At 39.5% G+C, this 16,851-nt stretch overlaps 1 long non-coding RNA gene across 1 annotated transcript in view; it reads right to left on the bottom strand.

Moving 5' to 3' along the window:
- Positions 1-674: 674 nt before the first annotated feature.
- Positions 675-16,851, bottom strand: part of LOC139034226 (uncharacterized) — a 49,978-nt gene continuing 33,801 nt past the window's right edge. Inside the window, exon 4 of the long non-coding RNA XR_011486645.1 lies at positions 675-3,207. This is a non-coding gene — a long non-coding RNA (uncharacterized lncRNA). The remainder of the gene's footprint in view (positions 3,208-16,851) is intronic.

Below are 16,851 nucleotides of genomic sequence, written 5' to 3'. Positions count from 1 at the left end.
ACATCCATATGCATAAAAAGGAAGTTACACCCTTACTTTATACCATATTTTAAAATGAATTTGAAATGTATCTAAGACCTAAACATAAGAGTTAAAACTATCAAACTCTAAGAAAACACTGGAGGAAGCTTCATGACACTAGACTTGGCAGTGATTCTTGGATACAACAGCAAAAGTGTAAGGAAACAAAAGAAAACATAAATAAATTGGACTTCATCAAAATTTAAAACTTTTCTGAATCAAAGCACACTGTCAGGAGAGTGAAATGACAATATACAGAATGGGAGAAGATATTTGTAAATCAAATATCTGATAACAGATTAATATCTAGGATATATAGAAGTTTTATAACTCAGGAACAACAACAACAAAAAAAAACTAACAACACAATGCAAAAATGGAGAAAGGACTTGAATACACATTTCTCCAAAAAAGATACACAAATGGACAATAAGCACATGAAAAGATGCTTAACACTAGTCACTGCTGCTGCTGCTGCTAAGTCGCTTCAGTCGTGTCCGACTCTGTGTGACCCCATAGACAGCAGCCCGCCAGGCTCCTCTGTCCCTGGGATTCTCCAGGCAAAAACACTGGAGTGGGTTGCCATTTCCTTCTCCAAACTAGTCTCTAGGGAAATGCAAATCAAAACCACAATAAGATAACCACTTCACATCTAATGGTATGGATATTATTTTTTTTTAATGGAAACTAACAAGTGTTGGCAAGGTTATACAGAAACTAAGACATTTGTACACTGTTGGTGGGAATGTAAGAAAGCAGTATGCTGGGTTCTCAAGTAAGTAAACACAGAATTACTATATTATCTAACAATTCCACTTCTAGGCATATTCCCAAAAGAACTGAAAGCAGGGACTCAAACAGATACTTGTACACCAAAGTTCATAGCAGCATTATTCACAATAGCCAAAAGGTGGAAGCAACCCAAGTGTCCATCAATAACATCAATGGATTTTTTAAATCTGATATACACATACAATGGAATATTATTCAGCCTTAAAAAGGAATAAAATTCTGATACATGCTACAACATGGATGAACCTTGAAAACATTATGCTATGGGAAATAATCCTGACCCAAAAGGACAAGTTCAACTTATATGAGGTATCTCGAATAGGTAAACTCAGAGACAGAAAGTATAAGAGAGGTTACCAAGGACTGGGGGAAGAAGAGAATGGGGAGTTATTGTTTAATCAGTACAGAGTTTCTATTCGAGAGGATAAGAAAGCTCTAGAAATACATAGTGGTAATGCTTACACAACATTGTGAATGTAAGTAAGGCTACTGAACTGTACACTTGAAATTGGTTAAAACTGAATTCTATCATGTATATTTTACCACAGTTATTTGTAAAACAGTGTCATTTCAAGGGAAAGAAGGAGGCAAAGGGATGAGAGAAAGAGATGTTACCACAGATGCAAGGATAGAAGTGAGAAAAAGTTTGGAAAATGCTATTCTGCTGGCTTTGAAGATGGAGGCCACAAGCCTCAATACATGAGCCAGAAGGGGCCACAAGCCTAGGAATGCAGTCAGCCACTTGAAGCTGGAATAGGCAAGGAAACTTGTCCTCCTCTAAACCCTCCAGAAGGGATGCAGCCCAGGTGATATCTTAATTTTAGCCCAGTAATACCCATTTTGGACTTCTGTCCTCCAAAACTATGAGGATAGATTTGTTGTCACTGTTGTGGCAGCACCGCTTGTGGGATCTGAGTTCCCCAACCAGGGATTGAACCAATGCCCTAGGCAGTGAAAGCACAGAGTACCAACCACTGGACTGCCAGGAAATTCCCTAGATTTTTCTTGTTTTAAATCACTAAACAAAAAGTGAGTTGTGGCCAAATAATGGGGTTTTATTCATTTTGAAATTCCCTTGCCTGTTCTTTTATGAGCTTTCCTTTGATGTAAACAACTAACTTAATCTCTGGCTTTTCATTTTTAACAGAAACTATTTTCATTCTTGTATGAGGCATCATTTCCTGTCTTATTCCATTCGTGCTGCTATAAGAAAAATACCAAAAACCACAAGGCTTATAAACAACAGAAATATGTTTCTTGTAGTTCTGGAAGCTGGAAGTCTGAGATCATGCTGCAAACATGGTCAGGAAAAGGCCTTCCTCCAGGTCACAGGTTTCGCACTGTATCTCCACATGGTGGAAGAAGCTCTCTGAAGTCTCTTATAACAGCATTAAGCCCATTCATTAGAGCTCTGCCCTCATGACCTAATCGGCCCAGGACACCCCCCCCCCATCACCTTATGGGTTAGGATTTCAACATATGAATTCTGAGGGGGCACAGACACTCAAACTATGGCACTTCCTGTATCAACAAGTTTTAACTCTGTTAACTAATACTTTTATATCATTAAAATCTGCATAGGCTCTTGTTACATGTACATTTTACCACAAAGACTTTTTCTAAAACATGAACTGACAAGGATTAGCCTCATTGCTAGAACTGAGCTTAATTTTGTATGTCTGCTGCTTATCTTGTTTTTCTGGTTATAAAGACCATTTTCATTCAGCTCTAAACACACTTAGCATTGTTCTGATGGGACACAATGATTTCTTCTCCATGTGTCTAGAATTACCTTTGCTTTTTGTTGGGTGCACACACACACACACACACACACACACACACACACACACACACAGATACTTAATGCTCCTTAGAGTATGGATAATCAATGCACACAATTAAAGAGAAAGTTTGATGAAATATCAAGAAGGGAATAAGAACCAATTCCATTTTACTGGGCATTGAACTGGGATGTACTTTTCATCATGCCAAGCTAACATGGTGGGATTTATCTGTCCAACATGTGTGCTTGAAAGTGAAAAAAAAACCAACAACAACAACCCAGTGCTCAAATTTTTTGAAGAAAAAAAAAGAACACCACCCTGTGACTTTAATTGGTCACCATCCTTTTTGTAATTTGCTCCAAGGAAGGCTAGGTATGCTCACTGGCAGCTCTAGATTCATGTCCATGCCCATCCATGATTAAAAGCAAGCAAGCAAACAAACAAGAGACAAGTGCCACACAAATCTGAACATCCCAGAAAGTCTTCTACTGACTCAGTCCGGATGACTTTCCCACACTTGGAGTCAAAGGCTGGAGCTCAGGGCTGCAATTCCTGATTGCCTGGGCCAGTGGACAGGCAGTTGGGAGGGGGCTGACATCTCTGCATATTCCTGTTAGTCAAATGACACATAAAGACAAGTAATGAAAGATTCTAGAGTGGAAAATAAAAGAATAGGATGATGCTAAATGAAATAAAATAGACTTTTAAAAAAATGAAGCCATATTGACAGAAACAATTATATAAATATTGAATTAATAATGAAATAAATGAGAGGAGACATATTCTAAATATTATACAGTATAATATTATATTCTAAATAGTACATGTAGATACCCTATCTCTATAAAGTGAACGTGAAATCTGCCTCCCACCTCTGAGGGCAGGGTGGACTTGGTGACCTAAGGAATAGAGTAGGTGAATGGAAAACAGCTACTGTATGCTGCAGAAACTCAACAAACACCACCTTAACCCGGTGATGAAGGTTAACAATTCTAGTGATTCAGCGATATCATGCAGGTACCATGTCCTCCCAGATATGCTGTGATGAGAAGGGCGCTTCAACTCTGTGGTATTCTTTCTCAAAACCCACAACCACAGACTATGCCTGTATTCTTCAAGATAGTCAAGGTCATGGAAACAGTCTGTCAATTCCTCAAACAGTTAATCAGTTACCATATGACCCAGCGATTGCATTTCTAGGTACAGTCAAGAGAAATGACATCATTTGTCTACATAAAAACTTGTACATGAATGTATGTAGCATCATTATTCATAATAGCCAAAAGCAGAAACAACTCAAATGTCTACCAATTAATGAATAGATAAATCAAATGTAGTGTATTATTCAGCAACAAAAAGAAATGAAGTACTGAAGTGAAATGAAGAACTGAAGTGAAATGAAGAAAAGAATTTCAAAAAATAAATGAAGAAATGAAGTACCTGCTACAAAATGGATGAACCTTGAAAAACAGTATGTCAAGTGAAAGAAACCACATATCAGAAAAACAAGTGGAGCTTGTTATAAAGAATAACTCTATTCTTTAGAAGTGAGAATAGTGTGACATTTCATCATATGAAATGTCCAGAATAGATGAGTCTTTGGAGAGAACACAGGGTTGGGATGGTTATGGGCTTTAATGGAATTCAAACACAATGGGACTTTTTGTTTTCCCTTTTTCACTTGAAGGGTAATTGCTTTACAATGTTCAATTGGTTTCTGTCATACAACAGTGTGCATCAGCCATAAATATACATATGTCTTCTCTCTCTTGAATCTCTCTCCCACTCCCCACCCCATCCCACCCTCTAGGTTGTCACAGAGAACCGGGTTGGGCTTCATGTGTTATACAACAAATCCCCACTAGCTATCTATTTTACATATGGAAATGTATATATTTCAGTGCTACTTTCTCATTTCATCCTACCCTCTCATGCCCCATGTCCACAAGTCTGTTCTCTATGTCTTCATCTCTATTCCTGCCCTGCAAATAGGTTCATCAGTACCATTTTTCTAGATTCCATATACATGCATTAATATATTTTGCTTTTCTCTTTCTTACTTCACTCTGTATAACAGGTTCTAGGTTCATCCACCTCACTAGAGCTGACTCAAATTCATTCCTTTTTATGGCTGAGTAATATTCCATTGTATATATGTACCACAACTTCTTTATCCATTCATCTGTTGATGGACATCTAGGTTGCTTCCATGTCCTGGCTATTGTAAATAGTGCTGCAGTGAACACTGGGGTACATGTGTCTTTTTGAATTATGGTTTTCTCAGGGTATATGCCTAGTAGTGGGATTTGCTGGGTCATATGGTAGTTTTATTCCTAGTTTTTTAAGGAATCTCCATACTGTTCTCCAATATAGGACTTTTTTGGGGGTGATGGAACATCTAAAGCTCAACTATGATAATGATTGTACAACTCTACACAGTTTACTAAAAATCATCAAACTGTACTGTTTGTGGAAGGTGTGTGGACTTTGTACTCTGTAAATTATATTCCAAAAAAAAAGTTGTTAAAAGTATAATACTGGGACTTCCCTATGGTCCAGTGGTTAAGAATCCACCTGCCAATGCAGGGGATGTGGTTCAATCCCTGGTCTGGGAAGATCCCATATGTCAAGGAACAACTAAGCCCTTATGCCACAACCACTGAACACATGCTCTAGAGCCTGTGCTCTGCAACAAGAGAAGCCACCTCAATGAGAAGCCCACACACTGCAACAAAGAGTAGCCCTTGCTCACCACAACTAGAGAAAGCCCATGCACAGCAATGAAGACCCAGTGCAGCCAAAAAATAAAATTAAATTCAGCCAAAAAATAAAATTAAATTAAAAAAAATTTTAATGGTATTGGTGTGGTCTTGTTTTACCACAGTAACAAAAAACCTTTTCTATACAAAGGTCTAGATGCACATGTTTTACATAAGTCACATGTTTTATATAAATTTTAATTTACATAAATGTGTGCCTGTATCCCAGGCCTGCTGACTCTGTGTCCTCTGTTCCTCTAAGCAATGCTTTTCTCCCACAGATATTACTTTAGGTCACCCTTGTGTGTGAAGTTTAATTTACATATAGTCACCTCTGTATCTTCCCACTGTGGTGGTGACTTGAAAGTGGGTTTATGATAGGATCCAGGGCTGGCCTCTATGACATGGTGCCAGCCTTACTACTTCTTTCACGTCACTATGGCCTTTCTCATGTGATTCCACTCTGGGGAGATTACACTGGAACTATCTTTCCGGGTATCAGTATGGCAGGACTTCTCAAAGGCACATAGAGCTGCACACCCTTTGCACCAACAATTTCTTTTTCAGAAGTGAACATTCAGGATGTAGTTAAGGATGGTGATTAGGGCTTGTTATAAAGACGGTCATTCTGGTAATTCCCTGGCTTCACTTCTGGGTCTGAGTATAGAAAGGGAGACCAAATAGGAAGCAACGCCATGAAGGCACAGAAGGAATCAAAAGGAAATGTGGCTGCCCGTGCACGTGCACACACACAAACACACACACACAGACACACTCACATACCAAACAGGTTCTGTTATCATAATACTAGAATTGTCCCAAGACGCTTTTCTAGACTCAAAGAAAACACAGTCAGCTCACTGTGCACATATTTATGAGGAATGTGTCCTTTAGCAGTATACAGACACTGAAAAGATGTCATCCCCAGTGTTAGTAGGGAATATCAGAAACACTCTATGTAACACAAGGTTGTGAGAATTATGTCACATCCATAATGATAAAAGAAATTCTCATATATTGAGGTATAGGGAAGTCATTCTCGCGTATACATGAGTTAATCTGAATTTTGCGCTAACTACAGCCTTTGTGTCCTTTCAAACATACATTGTACATCTGCTTTAATTATTAAATAAAAAGATACACTGACCAGAAGTAATGGATGTCCCTGTTAAAAATAAAGATTCAGAACAGACTTTTGGACTCTGTGGGAGAAGGCGAGGGTGGGATGTTTCGAGAGAACAGCATCGAAACATATATTATCTATGGTGAAACAGATGACCAGCCCAGGTTGGATGCATGAGACAAGTGCTCGGGCCTGGTGCACTGGGAAGACCCAGAGGGACCGGGTAGAGAGGGAGGTGGGAGGGGGGATTGGGATGGGGAACACATGTAAATCCATGGCTGATTCATGCCAATGTATGACAAAACCTACTACAATATTGTAAGTAATTAGCCTACAACTAATAAAAATAAATGAAAAAAAAATATTTATAAAAAAAAAAGATTCAAAGCCTTCCTTCCTGGGATGCTAATGCTGGTACTCCTTTGATGCTAAGACTCCCTTCCCAGCTGCCAAGGCCATACTGACTGCTGAGCATCTGCTGATCTGTTTGCTGTTGTTGTTGTTATTTTTTGAAATCTTGAAGGAATGTATCCCTCAGTTATTTAAAGTTCTTTGTTCTGACAAAATATGAATCTGTGCCAAAAACTATGCTTCTGTCCTCTGCGATACAGCCCTTAGTTTGACTCAAAAAACAAACAAACAAACAAAATTCTTTTCCGTTTCCATTATAGGCGTTTATTGCCTATCTTCACCGACATTATGATGGAATTCTAGACAAGCAGCAAAAACAAGTGATGATCAAAACAATGAGAGATGGTTTATTGCCTACACAAAAAGCAATGATTCACGTGATCTCTAGTGTGTGGAGAAACAAGCACTTTCTTACAATGATGCTAGGAATATTTCCAGTGTTATGTAAATATAAAATATTACATTTTTCATGGTTTGTAAATGACATTTTCAAAAAATTATAAAATATTTCAAAGATACAGGTGTATATATATATAAGCAAGGGTGTTAAGTATACTATTGTTTGTCACAGGAAGTATGGTCAGGGCACTAAATTTCCCCTACTTGGGTACTAGTGAAATAGTTTAGAGCATCATATGATGCAATAATCAATACTTAAAAATGAAATTTTATAAAAATATTAAAAATATATCATAGAAATAAATTTATGTGAAAAGATGGCCATAAAAGTGCAAAAGAAATTAGCAAGACTCATTAAGAAACAAAGGGAGAAGAACCAAATTAACAAAATTAGAAATGAAAATGGAGAGATCACAACAGACAACACTGAAATACAAAGGATCATAAGAGACTACTACCAGCAGCTATATGCCAATAAAATGGACAACTTGGAAGAAATGGACAAGTTCTTAGAGAAGTATAACTTTCCAAAACTGAACCAGGAAGAAATAGAAGATCGTAACAAACCCATCACAAGCAAGGAAATCGAAACAGTAATCAGAAATCTTCCAGCAAACAAAAGCCCAGGACCAGATGGCTTCACAGCGGAATTCTACCAAAAATTTAGAGAAGAGCTAACACCTATCTTAGTCAAACTCTTCCAGAAAATTGCAGAAGAAGGTAAACTTCCAAACTCATTCTATGAGGCCACCATCACCCTCATTCCAAAACCAGACAAAGATGCCACAAAAAAAGAAAACTACAGGCCAATATCACTGATGAACATAGATGCAAAAATCCCTTAACAAAATCCTAGCAAACAGAATCCAACAACATATTAAAAAAATTTTACATCATTACCAAGTGGGCTTTATCCCAGGAATGCAAGGATTCTTTAATATCTGCAAATCAATCAATGTAATACACCACATTAACAAATTGAAAGATAAAAAGGATATGATTATCTCAATAGATGCAGAAAAAGCCTTTGACAAAATTCAACATCCATTTATGATTAAAACTCTCCAGAAAGCAGGAATAAAGGAATACCTCAACATAATAAAAGCTATATATGACAAACCCACAGCAAGCATCACCCTCAATGGTGAAAAATTGAAAGCATTTCCCCTGAAATCAGGAACAAGACAAGGGTGCCCACTCTCACCACGACTATTCAACATAGTTTTGGAAGTTTTGGCCACAGCAATCACGGCAGAAAAAGAAGTAAAAGGAATCCAGATAGGAAAAGAAGAAGTGAAACTCTCTCTGTTTGCAGATGACATGATCCTCTACATAGAAAACCCTAAAGACTCTACCAGAAAATTACTAGAGCTAATCAATGAATACAGTAAAGTTGCAGGATATAAAATTAACACAGAGAAATCTCTTGCATTCCTATACACTAACAATGAGAAAACAGAAAGAGAAATTAAGGAAACAATATCTTTCAACATTGCAACAAAAAGAATAAAATACTTAGGAGTATATCTACATAAAGAAACAAAACACCTATACATAGAAAACTATAAAACACTGATGAAAGAAATCAAAGAGGACACAAACAGATGGAGAAATATACCATGTTCATGGATTGGAAGAATCAATATTGTCAAAATGGCTATACTACCCAAAGCAATCTATAGATTCAATGCAATCCCTATCAAAGTACCAAAGGTATTTTTCACAGAACTAGAACAAATAATTTCACAATTTGTATGGAAATACAAAAAATGTCAAATAGCCAAAGTAATCCTGAGAAAGAAGAATGGAACTGGAGGAATCAATCTGCCTGACTTCAGACTATACTACAAAGCCACAGTCATCAAGACAGTATGGTACTGGCACAAAGACAGAAATATAGATCAATGGAACAGAATAGAAAGCCCAGAGATAAATCCACGAACCTATGGTCACCTTATCTTCGACAAAGGAGGCAAGGATATACAATGGAAAAAAGACAACCTCTTTAACAAGTGGTGCTGGGAAAACTGGTCAACCACCTGTAAAAGAATGAAATTAGAACACTTCCTAACACCATACACAAAAATAAACTCAAAATGGATTAAAGATCTAAATGTAAGACCAGAAACTATAAAACTCCTAGAGGAGAACATAAGCAAAACACTCTCCGACATAAATCACAGCAGGATCCTCTATGACCCACATCCCAGAATTTTAGAAATAAAAGTAAAAATAAACAAATGGGACCTAATCAAAGTTACAAGCTTTTGCACAGCAAAGGAAACTACAAGCAAGGTGAAAAGAGAGCCCTCAGATTGGGAGAAAATAATCGCAAACGAAGCAACAGACAAAGGATTACTCTAAAAAATATACAAGCAACTCCTCCAGCTCAACTCCAGAAAAATAAATGACCCAATCCAAAAATGGGCCAAAGAACTCAACAGACATTTCTCCAAGGAAGACATACAGATGGCTAACAAACACATGAAAAGATGCTCAACATCACTCATTATCAGAGAAATGCAAATCAAAACCACAATGAGGTACCATTACACGCCAGTCAGGATGGCTGCTATCCAAAAGTCTACAAGCAATAAATGCTGGAGAGGGTGTGGAGAAAAGGGAACCCTCTTACACTGTTGGTGGGAATGCAAATTAGTACAGCCACTATGGAAAACAGTGTGGAGATTTCTTAAAAAGCTGGAAATAGAACTGCCATATGACCCAGCAATCCCACTTCTGGGCATACACACCAAGGAAACCAGATCTGAAAGAGACACGTGCACCCCAACGTTCATCGCAGCACTGTTTATAATAGCCAGGACATGGAAGCAACCTAGATGCCCATCAGCAGACGAATGGATGAGGAAGCTGTGGTACATATACACCATGGAATATTACTCAGCCATTAAAAAGAATTCATTTGAATCAGTTCTAATGAGATGGATGAAACTGGAGCCCATTATACAGAGCGAAGTAAGCCAGAAAGATAAAGACCATTACAGTATACTAACACATATATATGGAATTTAGAAAGATGGTAACGATTGAACCCTATATGCAAAACAGAAAAAGAGACTCAGATGTATAGAACAGACTTGTGGACTCTGGGAGAAGGCGAGGGTGGGATGTTTCAAGAGAACAGCATTGAAACATGTATATTATCTAGGGTGAAACAGATCACCAGCCCAGGTTGGGTGCATGAGACAAGTGCTCGGGCCTGGTGCACTGGGAAGACCCAGAGGGAGAGGTGGAGAGGGAGGTGGGAGGGGGGACCGGGATGGGGAATACATGTAAATCCATGGCTAATTCATTTCAATGTATGACAAAAACTACTGTAATGTTGTAAAGTAATTAGCCTCCAACTAATAAAAATAAATGGAAAAAAAAAAGAAAAAAGTGCAAAAGAAGATTACAAAGGTTATATGTGGACTTCTTCAATTTTGGCTAATAAGATCACTAGCTATTTATCCAGAGGTTTCCAAGAGTAATATGTGCAATTTTATTTTTTTAAACCAAGAGTAATATATTTAAATAATCTTTTACTTCCACTCCCATGAAACTTTTTCTTCACCATAGTAGGCTGTACTTTCCGCCTGGATATCTGGGACTGCCCCCTTTCCACCAAGACTTCCAGAAAGCTCTGTGCTGCTTGCCTGGGTCACAGCCCCTCACTCTCATCTTTCTGCTTCACGGTATTCAAGTTGCAGTTCTCGAGGTTTCTGTCACGCAGTGGCAACAATGTACCGCCATCATCAAAATTCCTGACAAAAAAGGGTCACCTTGGACCAAAGCAAATCAAAAACAAAAACCCCAAATTCTTTCAGAACATAGCTGTTGAACCTATGCACAAAATTATTTTAATTCTGTCTGAAAAAAAATGGTAAGTGTAAAGGGTTAGTCGCTCAGCCATGTTCGACTCTTTGCGAGCCCATGGACTGTGGCCCGCCAGGCTCCTCTGTGCATGGAATTAATTCTCTAGGCAAAGACTGTAAAAACATATACTTTACGACTCTGATGAGAACTGCTCATGATGAAACACCAGGTGGCAGTAGCGCCTCGGCAGTGGGGCAGTGGCACAGTGGGTGGGCCAAAGGGTAGGGGGGAGACAATGGAGCATCTGAGAGGGATCTCAACAGCTGTGTCCAGGGTCCTGGGCAGAGGAATACAGGGCTGACACGGGATGTGAGATGGACTGGGCTGTCTCTACAGGGGTGGGGTAATGGGAGAATGGATGCCCTGCCCTCTGAGAGGGACCCCTCTACAGTGGGGATCTGCCAACTGACAAGTGAGAAATCAATATTGAACACGATGTAGAATCACCAGTGAATCGGACGGCTCTTGAGAGATGTGAATTTTCCAAACAGAATTCATATCTTTGTAAACAAACTATTTGATGACATTTATTCCCTTTTGGTACATGTACTCCCTTTCCTTAAAAAGGAAAAAGAAAGTGGAGGTGGCTGTTTTCAGGTAGCGGGATCTAGGATGCTAGCTAGCTCTGAGAGTTCCAGGCCCAGAGGGACAGATTGGAGGTGCAGATATTGGTCTAATGGTTTCTGCTAGAGTTTTATGGAATTTTTTAACCTACTGACAGCCATCTACCTGATTCCATCATTTTCTAGGAAATCTAAAGCTGAGATTGGAAGTCCAGCTTTGCTTTGAACTGAAGATAAAGCTGCAGCTGTGAGAGTGTCAGTACTCAGGGTGATAGAACTGGAGGAAACCTCAAAACACACATGTGTGCAGAGACATTTTCAATTCTATTTTTTCCTACTTCATTTTCCATGTAACCGAATAAAATAAAAGCTTTTCCAAAGTAGTAATGAATGCATGTGTACATTACTTTCCCAAATCTGTTTGCAAGTATATTCAGCTTTCAAATTTTTATTAAAAGACTCTCCCTGAATACACAGTATTTCAAGCAATGTATGAAAGTACATCTATATGTACCACAGCTTCCTCAGCCATTCGTCTGCTGATGGGCATCTGGGTTGCTTCCATGTCCTGGCTATTATAAACAGTGCTGCGATGAACATTGGGGTGCACGTGTCTCTTTCAGATCTGGTTTCCTTGGTGTGTATGCCCAGGAGTGGGATTGCTGGGTCATATGGCAGTTCTATTTCCAGCTTTTTAAGAAATCTCCACACTGTTTTCCATAGTGGCTGTACTAATTTGCATTCCCACCAACAGTGTAAGAGACTCAGATGTATAGAACAGACTTGTGGACTCTGGGAGAAGGCGAGGGTGGGATGTTTCAAGAGAACAGCATTGAAACATGTATATTATCTAGGGTGAAACAGATCACCAGCCCAGGTTGGGTGCATGAGACAAGTGCTCGGGCCTGGTGGACTGGGAAGACCCAGAGGGATCGGGTGGAGAGGGAGGTGGGAGGGGGGACTGGGATGGGGAATACATGTAAATCCATGGCTAATTCATTTCAATGTATGACAAAAACTACTGTAATAATGTAAAGTAATTAGCCTCCAACTAATAAAAATAAATGGAAAAAAAAAAAGAAAGTACATTTATAAAATGAAATTCTCCTGTATGTCTTAGTAGTATGACCCTACCCCCTGACCCAAAAGAGTCTATAATCATTGAATGATGCCTTCTGGCCCGGCCAGATGTGTGCCTATGTTGAAGGCACCTGACACCCTGAACACACACAGAATCTCTTCCAAAATAAGACATTACTCATCTTCTGCATCTTGTTTTTTCCACTCAGTATGAATTCTCAAGATTTATATCTGCATCTTGCCTGTGGCTTGGGCGTATTTTGACATGTTTATTGTTCATTTGTAATTTTATATGAATTCACTGTTTAAATTATGGGCCAATCTCTTCGCTTGTTATTAAGTGTGTATCACAAACCAGGGATACTAACCCAGTAGCTGAGTGGTAGTTTGCAAATGCTGTCTCTCTTGTTTTCAAACAATTCTTCAGATATTCTCCACATAGAATATGGAGACTATTCTATATAATAGAATCTCAATAATATTACAACTTCAAAATCATGCAGCTGACAACTCTGAAAGTACAGTGAACAACACTCTGAGTGCAAATAAGTCAGCCTTAGACTTTAAATCATGCAGAGCCCAGGAAGATTAAAGATGAAAAGTGAAAAACTGTAGAATAATTCCAGAGTTAACTGTTGATCCTAAGAAAATGAAGTTGTTGCCCTGATTTATCTAAATTCCCTTAAAGTGAGTATCTGATTTTAATTTCATACACACACACACGCACTTTGTGTGCTCAGTCACTCAGTCATGTCTGACTCTTTGTGACCCCATGGACTGTATAGCCTGCCAGGCTCCTCTGTCCATGGATTCTCCAGGCAAGAATACTGGAGTGGGTTACCATTTCCTTCTCCATCATATGTGTATAAAGAGGATGAAAGGACAATTAGATAGTTTTCATCTCCTGCTGACTCCAGCAGCTACATCACATTTCTTTATTAAATGTGAGTTAGGGACTTCCCTGGTGGTCCAGTGGTTAAAAATCTACCTTGCAATGTGAGAGAAATAAATATGTGTATTGTAATTGATTATACTTTTTTTTGGCATTTGAGTGTTTTTATTTTTTATTATTTTTTTATATCTAAAGAATAACTTTTTATTTTTTATTTTTTTATTATTTATTTATTTTACTTTACAACATTGTATTGGTTTTGCCATACATTGACTTGAATCTGCCATGGGTGTACATGTGTTCCTCATCCTGAACCCCCCTCCCAACTCCCTCCCCATCCCATCCCTCTGGGTCATCCCAGTGCACCAGCCCCAAGCATCCTGTATCATGCATCGAACCTGATTACACTTTTTAAAATGGAAAGTTAAAACCCAAATTCATAAAAATGATTACCTATAAGATGACAGAGCAGCAGCTCAGGATGGAAGATGATATATATTCTCATTAAAAAATATAATACATAATTACTGACTCTAGGTACTGAAAAGGACAAGAAACAATGACCAACCCAGTGGTAAAGAGCAACTCTACTTGCTCAGATTGAATTAGACACATTTCACACTAAAAGGAACTGGCCTTCTTTGGAGAAAAGGCTGATTTTAGGATTAAGTGGGGATTGCAGCAGATGAGTCTGAACAAAACTCTAATATCAGAACACATGTTAGAGAGACAACAGACTCATAAGCCAGCCAAAAGGCTCTCACAGTCCAAAAATAGAACAGTTTGAACATCAAAAATGTTAATGCCTGCAATGTATTTAAACATCAAGTACATAAACATCTAGAGCATATGATGACACTTTAAAAGAAAAAAAAAAGCAACTCAATTTTCACTTTTGGAGGATCCCACAGAAACAACTCACTTATCTTGAAAATCAGAATTAGTGCAAAAGATTTAAGTGTTAATTCTTCTCTTCTGTGTCAACCAGACCTCAGTGTAACCTTATAGTTGTTGAGGGAAAGTTTGTCTTAGAAGAATTCCAGCTAATAAATGCAAAAGGAATTATAGAATTAAAACATTACCATTTACAACCATTAATGAAATATAGATCTAGGCCATAATCTCTAAGAGGCTAAGAAAACATGAGTTAAAAGGCAGATGGGAAATGTCATATGGATGGATCAGACTGACAAGACCCCCCTTCCCCTCTGTGATCCGTCTCAAGGACACAGGAGGAAAGACAATCAGAAATGAAGAGACTCCTGAAACAGGGCTATAGGAAGTACACCACCACATCTCAGGTACTCTTTCCACAAATCTGAATCTGAGCAAGCCTCTATATGTACAGTTATTATTAATTTAAAGGAAATAGGATGAGCCAGAAGAATAGAACCACAGCACAACAGAGACATAATCAGCGTAATCCAGAATGCAGACTCCCCAGGAAAAAGATCCAGCTTGATAAGTAAATAAATAGAGATTTAAAAAAGGACATTTGGATGAAAAGGGATCAAGATTTCAGAGAAATTAAGCTTAAAACCACATTGAGCTACTACCATGTATCTATAAGAATAACAAAAAGGAGAAAGATGGAAAATATCAAATTGTCTACTTCATAGTAACTGTGATGAGTATTATGTTCTAATTTTTACAATTGTCATCTTCACATTTTTGTTAAATAAATACAGTCTGAATATGCAAAAATGTCTACCAAAGCATAGTTTTCACCTAACATCACCTAACAGGGGCTGACATAGTTCAACAAATGTCTCTTTCTTCTTCCTAAGTATAACGGCTAGGAGTGTAGGTTCTGGAGAAAGACGAGGCCCAAACCGTCATTCCACCACTTATAAAAATGGTATGAACTTCAGAGAACAAGATGGCAGAGGAGTAGGTGGATGTGGAGTACATCTCTCTCCATGGATACATCAGGAATACACCTTCAGACACAGAAGTGCATGCAGAACACCAGCTGAGAGTGGACAGGAGTACCTGACCAGTGAAAAGGAATATACAGAACCACAAAAAACTTGGTAGGAAGAAGGAACTAGGGGAAAAACAGGAGTGTTAGTAGGACTGGACCTGCCCTCGGCAGGTGGGGGAACTGAAGCAGGGGTCCATCCCCACATCAGGGCAATTGTCTGAGTCAGAGGAGAAACATTTAAGGCTGAGAGTGAAACAGCTGATCTGTGGCAGCCTAAATGGAATGAGAATCAGACAGTCCTTGCCGCAGCCATACATACCCCGGACAGGGACGCAGGTCCCCTGGAAGGCGCAGCAGCTGGGAGCTGGAGTTTAGGGATTGTGGAGCAATCCCAGGGCGAGGGCTGCTGTTGACTGTGGAGAGACGGATTGAGGGGATGTGAGGGAGGAGATCGTGGTGGGAAATGCCTGTGGAGGAAAGCCAGGCAGCCATGGAAGCAAGGCAATACTGCTGAGTCACACAGGTGATGGAGCCCATCACCATAGCCTCTCTCGCCCCACACGCCAGCATCCAGCATCGGCAGCTGAACAATAGAGAGGCTGGCCCATCAAACGCCTGACACACTGAACTACAGAGTAGGACCCCACCCAGGGTGCCCCTTTAAGTGCCTGACACCAATCTACAGAGTAGGACCCCAGCCAGGGGGCCCCTCTATGTGCCTGACATGTGGAACAACAGAGAAGGACCCCAGGCAAGGGAGCCCTCTAAGTGCCTGAATGGGTGGAGCTACAGAAAGACTGGCCAAAGAGGCCTTCTGGTCGCCAGCTACAAGAGGCTCGAAAAAGACTCTGACAGGGCCATAACTCCTGTGGCGGAGGCAGTCCATGTCCCTGCACACTTGGTGCTGCCAGGGTCCCCGCAAGCCAAGCAGCTGTGCCACCTTCATGCTCAACTCTCACTGGGGCAGAGCTGCCACAGGCAAAAAAAGTCTTGCGTCTATGCGCACAGGGTCTCTCTGGTCATGTCTGACTATTTGCAACCTTGTAGACTGTGGCCTGCAGAAGGCAATGACACCCCACTCCAGTACTCTTGCCTGGAAAATCCCCTTCCAGGCTGCAGTCCATGGAGTCGCTGAGGGTCTGACACGACTAAGCTACTTCACTTTCCCTTTTTGCTTTCATGCATTGGAGAAGGAAATGGCAACCCACTCCAGTGTTCTTGCCTGAA

Source organism: Odocoileus virginianus, unplaced genomic scaffold (genome assembly GCF_023699985.2).
Source record: "Odocoileus virginianus isolate 20LAN1187 ecotype Illinois unplaced genomic scaffold, Ovbor_1.2 Unplaced_Contig_56, whole genome shotgun sequence".
NCBI classification, from domain to species: domain Eukaryota; kingdom Metazoa; phylum Chordata; class Mammalia; order Artiodactyla; family Cervidae; genus Odocoileus; species Odocoileus virginianus.
The sequence above is the reverse complement of the archived record's forward strand: the minus strand, read 5'-3'. Positions and strand labels throughout refer to the sequence as shown.